The following is a 5,009-nucleotide window of genomic DNA, read 5'->3' as shown; positions in this document are numbered from 1 at the left end:
CATATCAGATATTTACATTACGATTCATAACAGTAGCAACATTACAGTTATGAAGTAGCAACGAAAATAATTTTATGGTTGGGTCACAACATGAAGAACTGTATTTAAAGTGCCAGAAGGTTGAGAACCACTGCTCTAACCCATTGCAGGCCTTCCTGTCAGCATACGTGAGGCTAACGGTGGTGGCCTCTGACATTCTAAGTGAGGGGTGTCCCAGTATTGTTAACGCCATTAGGAGGAAAACACAGTGGAATACCTAGCTCATACCACATACCCTGAGGTCTGGTGGATGAAAGATTTAAATGGACTAGTTGCTAAAAAAAAACCCTGTGTTCAGCCAATGAGAATAGAAACCACTCTAGCTACTTTAAGCAGAAATGAGTTTAAGTACAGAAACTTGGGTGCTTATAAAATCACTAGAGGACCCTGGCCGATTTGGCTCAGTGGATAGAGCGTCGGCCTGCGGACTGAAAGGTCCTGGGTTCAATTCCAGTCAAGGGCACATGAGAACTGCTCTCCGACTAAGCACTCATCTCCCAGATGAGGAAACTGGTTCAGGAGCCACAGCCCAGATGGCGGTTACTTTATAGGAAACTGGCTCTCAACCTGGAGCCTGACTTCAGGCCAGTTCTCTTCCCAAAGCGCCTCATTGTCATCTCTCAGTTGTTTTGTTTTTTTGTTTTGTTTTGTTTTCTTCGGTTTGGGTTGGGTTTAGGAGGTGTTACTAAAGTGTTGGGGTCTTTTCATTTTGTCCTTACAGTGCCAGAACCTACCAAGACCTGTTCCAGCCAGCCCCAGCCTGCCGGTACCGGGACCAGTACTTCCACCAGCACTCTCTCCAGCAGCAGCAATGGCAAGCGCGCACCTGCCGGCGGCCAGCAGCCAGCTGTGTCCCGCTACCTGCCTCGTGAGGTGCCTCCGCGCTTCCGCCAGCAGGAGCAGAAGCAGCTACTGAAGAGGGGCCAACCACTGCCCGCGGGGGCTCTGACCAGTGCGAGCCCCACCCAGGGCGCTGGGCCTGCCGGGGTGAGCCCTCCTCCCCTCCCTGGAGCCGGAGCGCAGCCACAGCCCAGCAAGCTCCAGCCAGGTGAGCCACGGAGGGCGGCTTCTCCTCTGGGGTCGTGTGCTGTTTCCCACTCGGCGGCCCAGGAATAGAAATGGACACCTTTGGGCCCATAGTCAGTATATACATGTGATAGAGCTAGCTAGCTAGATGATAGATACATAGATAGATGATAGATAGATAGATAGATAGATAGATAGATAGATAGGTAGGTAGATAATAGGTAGGTAGGTAGCTAATTGATAGATAATAAGTAGAAGATAGGTAGAATTCATTTCAGTTGGATTTTGAAGTTTAATTCTGCTTCCCCCTACTTATTCATATGAGTTATTTCTCATGTTTTCAGAGGCATTAGCGACTTGGTTGCTCACAGAAAGCAAAGGTCTGTCAGCAGGCCAGTGACCTTCGGCAGTGGGCAGAGCCCTGCGGGAGACTTCGCAGCGAGGCCCTCGCTGGGTCACTAGGAGAGCGCAGGGCCGCACACCTTCTTTGCAGGGAGGTGATGGCGTTGAATGGGAAGTGGATGGTTCTAACTGTAGCGTCTAACCTTAAAGCCAAACCTGTCGGCAGCTTGGCGTGCAGTGTCTCGGGTTCTGACCCACCTGCTTCTGCTGGCGTCTCTGCCTGCAGCCACCTCCAGCTGCTCTTGGCTCCAGGAGAACTGCCGCTTGCCCCCTCGCTTTCCAGCTTCCAGAGGTGACATCTCCTCTGTCACCTGTTCCCGGCTTCTTGACCTCAGGGATTTAGATTTAAAAATGCTTTCCTGGAGTTGTAGCGAAGGTTTTGGGAGAGAGCAGAGTACCTGTGGGAACTGTCACATTTCTGTGGTGCCCTTAAGTCTCTCCGCTTTAACAGTTGGCAGGGTCCTGGCGTGGGAACCAGGCTTGCTGATGGCAGTGAAATTCAGGTCTGTAATTGGAGAAGCAAGGAGGCTTCTCGTATGAGATTGGAATTTAAAAGAAACATGTCACAGATCATATTAATATGTTTCTCTTTCATACACTGACTTAATATGGGGAATAATTGCAACATGACACAAAAGTATTTATAGTGTATTTCTCAAAACCGAGACTTTGTGGTATATTCGGAACAAATATTTTTAGACAGCTTTGCTATGTCTCTTCAAATAATCTTGACTCTCCTTGCTAAGTTCCTGGTCAAGGGGATGTAGGTCAAGAGAGAAAAGAAATGGTCAAACATACTCATTTAACAAGAATATAATTCCCCTCCTTCACTGCAAGCAGTTGGTAATCAGACAGATGGTCACTCCTGGTGGTGTGGCTCAGTTGGTTGAGCGTCCTCATGTGCACTGAAAGGTCACTGGTTCAGTTCCCAATCAGGGCACATGCCCAGGTTGCAGGCTTGATCCCCAGCAGGGGGCACGAAGGAGGCAGCTGTTGGGTATTTCTCTCCCTCTCCCTTCCTCTCTCTCTAAAATCAATAAAAACATACTTTTTCAAAAGCATATGGTTACTTTCTGCACTGGAATACGGTCCTCGGGACAGCCTCACAGAGACAGGAGCTGTGCAGTCACAGTCACCCCGAAATAGGGCGCCGCGTTTTTTGAAACAGAAAAAGAATGCCCCAGCCTGCTGTTTCCTGGGCTTGTCTCGTTGTTACATGATTCGATGCCAGTATTGCATCAGTGTTTTCATCAACTGCTGTTGGTGCAAAATTTTGCTGGTATCTACTCAAATAAGAATAAAATAAGAAATTTTTTCAGTAAAATTTTTTTATGAAAATGTTTTTTAATAAAACATTTGTCTCTGTAAGTATGTTTCTAGAAAGTTATTGTGCAAAATTTTGCTGGTATCTACTCAAATAAGAATAAAATAAGAAATTTTTTCAGTAAAATTTTTTTATGAAAATGTTTTTTAATAAAACATTTGTCTCTGTAAGTATGTTTCTAGAAAGTTATTCCTAGTTTATTATATATATATATATATATATATATATGCACACACATACTAGTATATAATGACTAGATCATTTTATGTCTAAACATCTCAGAAAATGCCATTAATCTACATGATATTAATAAAATAAATGATTAATTTTCGGCTCACAAACAAAAGTCTTGGTTTTATACCAATTTCATCGTTCCCAGCAGCCTCTGGGGTCAGAGCCAGACAAACCTTTGAACTCGCCCCCTTGCATTGGCTCAAGGTCCCTCTGCCGGAGGGGTCTCTGGGCTCCTCCTTCGCAGCCTGTCTGGCCGGCGCTGCCTGCTGCTCCCGCGCTGCTTTCCCCTCGCACCGGGCCTCTTCCTCACGGTCTCACACGTGCCCGGCTCAGCGTGTCTCCCCAGCGCGTGCACACGGTGACCGCCCGCCCTTCTCTCCACATCGTTGTCTCCCCGCCCCAAGGATCCCCTAAGTGTCGTCCGCACTGCTCAGCCCGCAGCATGTGAGTTCGCACTCTGCTGTGTAACCTGCAGTGCTTGCTGGCTAAGGTGTCCGAACCTCCTACACAGGAAATGACAGGCCTGAGCCCCTCACGACCGCTCATCTCTAAGTCCTTCCCACAAAGAGCTTGTCCGGTTTGTCAGCGGAGGGCAGTGCCCCCACGTTCTCAGGGCTCCCTCGGTTCCCCTGCGGTCCTCGCAGGCGTTTCTAGGCCTTTCTCCCCGGCTGCTCCGAGTCCTGCTCAAGGGCCTGCGATTTCCATGAGGGTGCCGCCCCCGGCGGACATCCAAACTGGAGTCCCAGCCTCAACGGCTAAGAGCCAGGAGGCAACCAACTGGCCAGCCCAGCTCAGGGTAGAGGCAGAGCTAGTGGGGCAGAGGGCTGAGCTGGGCAGCGTGAGCCCTGGGAGGACCTGCGTCCTTTCTCCGACTGGCGGGATCCAGACCGCAGTCACGTGTCGTCAGGCGTGGAAGGACTCGTGCGCCGCGTGGAGGCCAGGGTTCCTGCCAGCCCTGGTTCCAGGCTCTCCCTTTAAATGACAACCATTTGTCCTGACGTAAAGCGTGGCCTCTAGTAAAGCCATGCAGGGAAATGGGGGTCTTCTATTCATGTGCTGAGTTGGCAGATGCTTTACCCGTAAGGCAGTGGTTCTCAACCTTCTGGCCCTTTAAATACAGTTCCTCATGTTGTGACCCAACCATAAAATTATTTTCGTTGCTACTTCATGACTGTAATGTTGCTACTGTTATGAATTGTAATGTAAATATCTGATATGCAGGATGGTCTTAGGCGACCCCTGTGAAAGAAAGGGTCGTTCGACCGCCAAAGGGGTCACGACCCACAGGTTGAGAACCGCTGCTGTAAGGTCAGTGTTAGCCTGTACATGGGGTGAGTCAGCTTCCAGAAGAGTGTCATTTTATCCTGTTGTTTTCTCTTCAGACTGTGTCTGAAGCAGAACCCCAGCTCCCAGCACTTGAGAGCTTTCATCGGGGTTTAAGAACCTCCTTTCTATTGTGCTAAAGGCGGAACAATGGATTGTTTCGGGGGCTGCTTTGTACGGGTATAAACAGGCTTTGGTGGCTGCGCGGCTGTGTTTGCCACCTAGATGGGTTTTAGATGGAGGAAGAAAGTAATTAAGAAGTTGGACACTTGCCAATTTGCATATGGCGCTCGTTTGGGATACTGGAGCGAGTGTTGGTATGCCAAATGTTTGGGGGTGAGGAAGAGTGAGAAAGAAGCGGGAGTGGAAACAAAGGCAGCGAGAGCGAGCGGTGGTTTATCTGCGCAGCCGGCAGGCGGGGCGCCGTTATTCTCTTGGCTGACTTTCAACAAACAAGCAAACCGGCAGCGGCGCTCCTGTGACTGGGGCCTGAATAAAAATGTTGTGACAATTGAGAGAATTGAAAGAGGAGGGAAGATGGGTTTAGTGTCAGCTGCAATTAGATAATCAAAGCTTCCCAATCCCCGCCGTGGGCGCCTCCCCCCGCTGCAGGGGTGGAGCGGGGCCTCCCGGAGAGGAAGGGCTGCCAACCCTGCCCGCT

At 49.5% G+C, this 5,009-nt stretch overlaps 1 long non-coding RNA gene across 1 annotated transcript in view; it reads left to right on the top strand.

The window, feature by feature from the left end:
- Window positions 1–1,147, top strand: part of LOC102251587 — a 7,454-nt gene extending 6,307 nt beyond the window's left edge. Inside the window, exon 3 of the long non-coding RNA XR_314603.2 lies at window positions 761–1,147. This is a non-coding gene — a long non-coding RNA (uncharacterized LOC102251587). The remainder of the gene's footprint in view (window positions 1–760) is intronic.
- Window positions 1,148–5,009: the final 3,862 nt, after the last annotated feature.

This window comes from Myotis brandtii, unplaced genomic scaffold (assembly GCF_000412655.1).
Source record: "Myotis brandtii unplaced genomic scaffold, ASM41265v1 scaffold825, whole genome shotgun sequence".
NCBI lineage: Eukaryota > Metazoa > Chordata > Mammalia > Chiroptera > Vespertilionidae > Myotis > Myotis brandtii.
Note: the sequence above shows the minus strand (reverse complement) of the source record. Positions and strands in the feature narration are given on the sequence as shown.